We start from the raw sequence: 4,025 nt of genomic DNA on the forward strand, positions 1-4,025 counted from the left end.
ACACAGCTATCAATTAAACCCACTTCAATTCTGCATTTAAGTTAGTAAATAACAATACCCATAATCTAATTTAACCCATAATCACATGATCACACCCCAAGAATTGGGGTTTTAGCTACGTATCATAAAACGGTAAAAACAACTACCAACTAGATTAGCCATCAGCTGGGTAAGAGTCTCCAAGCCTTTACAATGCTCCAAAGTGATTAAATTCAAAAACCCACTTGCAAATCCTCAAAATTTATCTTAGAAATCCTCAAAGTCTACAATAAGAACTTAAAAACTAAGAGAAAACCCTAACTCTAATACTTGGGGATCAGAACTATCTGGGAACTCCTCAAAATTCCATTTAAATTTCAATTTATAGTTGCCTGCATTTTGGCCTGAAAGTCCACTCACGGAATAAGTCGTGCCTCGCCAAGTGGTTCGGCGATCCACCTTTTGCTCTCTTACATCCCCATTTTGCATTGGTCCTCAGCATCCCAGGTCCTGTAACTTAGGGCGATCACAGTTTCCATCGTGGAGTCAATCGACGATTCGCCGACTGCCCATTTCTGTCACCAACTTGGTTCTTCCCCAGGGTTGGCATGCTGGAACTTTGGGCGAGCTAAAGAGCCACTCGGTGGTGTGCCGAGTGGTCTTGGCGATCACTGGGATCGCTTTTCTTCACTTCTTCAGCTTTTTAGTTCCTTTTTGTCTGGTCATGTCTTTGCGTTGCTCCTTAGCTTTCATAGCTGCAAATCCACACTTTAACATCGATTTTGAGCATAAATTAGGCATTTTTGGACACTTATACTATCTAAACAAAGCCCTAAATGAGTCAAAATTTTGGACTCATCAATCTACGGTTTGTGAGTCAAACTACGACCCATAGATGGACCCGTAAAAGGTTTTTTTGCTAGTTTTAAGAAGGGTAGTTTAGTATTTTCCCATCCTTTCGAAGCCTAACCCATGACTTTTTATTCACCCAATTAAGGTCTAAACGGTGTTAAAATATTATTGTACATTTTTCAACACTCAAAGGCTTAGAAAAGTTAGGGTTTTCAAGCGTTCTTCAAATTTCATCTATTTCAGCAAAAACTTTGTTCTTCCCAGGTATGTAAGGCTATCATAGTGTTGTACTATTTTGTCCTCACGTCTTACATCTACGTTCAAATCAGTAAAAGAGTAATCTAGGGTTCTATCCTTAGATTTCAGTATTCTTGAGATGAGTTGATATTGAGTTTCTGAATTCTTGAGTTGTTGATATTGAATTCCTATTCCAAATCATTCAATTGTCATACAATGTGAATTGTGATTATTGAATTGACTGACTATTTTTCGCATGAACCCTATTTTGAGTATTCTGTGAATTCGTATTAAGATTCATTTCGCCAAATGATCCTATGGTGTTTATTAAGATCATGGTAAAATGTAATAATATTTATTGTAATGTTCTTCCGATTAGTTGTTTTAATCTGAATATTTCTTTAATATTATTTATGATATATTCTAGATATAACATATCTTGGATTCTTCGGTACATATATAAATTTTCCTCCATTAATTGTTCTAATAGTTTTATATCTTCCATAGATCTTATCCAATATTGTAAATATTTGTAATTCATTTTAATCTGAATTTATTTCTAAATCGTACCATTCTATTCTTTCATTATCTAAATATAGATCTTGCAAATCTATTTCATACCATTCTTGATTTAATATATCTTTTAATTCGTAGTCATCATATATTTTTCCCCATATGATTCTTCTTAATTCAATTATTTCTATACCATTAAGTATATATAGGATTAAAATTTCATAGTTTTTTATTATTTCGTCATGCATATACGTAGTCATGTTCGTTGTTTATGCAGTTTTTATTTTCAACTATCCCTTCCTATCATATTCATAATTGATTAAATTCATATTAGATCATTATGAACTAGATTATCTTTATCATGTTTTCCTGTCACTACTAGCATCGTACTTTAGCGGATACTTCCTTCTTATCAGCGCCTCAACTTTGTTTACTCCCCTAAACGGCTTTCCTCGCCTACCGGTTTCAACATTAGGATGGCATAGTATAGAAGTTTTCTCCCTGTTTCCAGTGTGCTAATAAACTAGAAATCATGATTCAAATAATTCTAATACATAATAACTAACATAAATTTATTCAATCATATATATGATATTCAGGAATATATGAAATTAGTTCCGCATATATTTTGAACAATATACCTTTGCCTCTTGCTTAGCCATGTTATCTGAAATATCTGATTGGATTTCAGATTTATCCATTAACTTTTAAGTAATTAGTATCTAAAAAGAGAGAGTGTTTTTTGGAAAGTTAGGCAATGCCTGCCTTTATATTTACATATCCTTCCCCTTATATAGAAAGGAGTTCTTACGTACTACTTACAATTTACACCTACCATTCCTACTACTTACACTTACCCATACTATCTTTACACTTGTCCAACACTTGTCCATACTTGCCCATACCTGCCCATACTATTTTTTACATTTGTCCATATGCACATGCACACTACCTACTTTATTGACTATTTTACACTACATTTAATGACCCCTTCTTCTTATCTTTTTCCGTTTTTATTCCAGCTGGACATCTGGAATTATATTATCTTCTCCGTTGCACTTTGAACATATATGATCAGGGTATTTATCTCTAGTTAATAATTCTGCCGAAATAAATCCTTCTTTTAGTGCTCGTGTTGTAGGTCGTTCTTCTGGCTTAAGTAATGATAAATCCATCTTTGGACTTCATCCATATCTATTTTCCTTAGCTTCCCCTTGTAAATTGGAATTAAAATCATTTAATTGATCTCTTGCATAGTAGCTCTATATAGTCGTTTTTCGTTTAAATAATTATTTGCTAGTTCTTGTATAATGGTTGATATACCAATTATTCTCTTATTGGTATAAAAATTGGGTATCTCGTTTTTTTGTATCTTTGGTTGTTGTTTGATATCATCCGGTATTATCATATCTTTTGTTAGTCCTATCTTTATCACTTGTATCGGAGGTTTTATTTCCTCGTATAATATCTCTACTGTTGGTATAAAATTTTACATAGAATAAATTTCCCTTAGTAACTCTCTTATATGTAATAAATGCTTTATGTAGTTCCGGTATTCCACTTAGTTCCTCTCCGTCATATGTGTATACTGTATTTAATAGTCCATAGTAGTAACATGTCCTTCCTAAGTTGGCGTTAGTTTTTGGTTGTGCAATCAGTTTATTATAACCTTGTAATTTTGGGTTAAATAATCCTGGTTGGGTTTTGGGTTGTAGTAGATCTGGGTTAAAGCTTTTAAAAAATGTTTTGGATTTTGTATATATTTTCTATATAGGTCCGCGTAATATGGTTATATGTACTTTGTCATGGTGTAGGCTATCCGCGTATGTAGAAGTTTGTGGTTCTATATTCAATATGTTTTTTGGTGTTAGTCTTCGGGTAAATGGTTTTTCGAATAACTGGTTTTAAGTTTGAGTTCTTACTAACTCGTTGGCTTGTACCTACAGTTGTATTTAAATAAATGTTATGGGTTTTTAGGTATTTCCCAACGTCACCTTTTAGCTCTGGATTTTTTCTGTCTTCCGATCGACATAGCTCCGTATTTTTATAGTCATGCTGCTGACTTATACTAGCTTTAGACTTCAGATTATCTTCATTAGTCTTTAGCTTTTGTATCTCGTTGTCCATACTATCCACTTTTGTACAAAGTACAAATTATGGCTTTGAGTATCTCTTCCATTGTATTTTCGTTCTCAGTCTGAGTAGCTTTGTCTTGATAAGTAATCTGCAATAACATTCTTATCAGTTTTTATTACTTCAATTGTAAATGTAAAATTTAATATATTTAATACCAATCTCCTTATTTCTTTTGTTGTTACCGAATCTTGTATTTTTCTTGTTAGCCACCATTTTACTTGTGTATTATCTGTTCTTATAATGAATTTGTTATATACAATATATGGTTCAAATGATAGTAAACACTTATACACTGAATATAATTCTTT

This window comes from Solanum tuberosum, unplaced genomic scaffold, assembly GCF_000226075.1.
Source record: "Solanum tuberosum cultivar DM 1-3 516 R44 unplaced genomic scaffold, SolTub_3.0 scf00498, whole genome shotgun sequence".
Classification (NCBI taxonomy): Eukaryota; Viridiplantae; Streptophyta; class Magnoliopsida; order Solanales; family Solanaceae; genus Solanum; species Solanum tuberosum.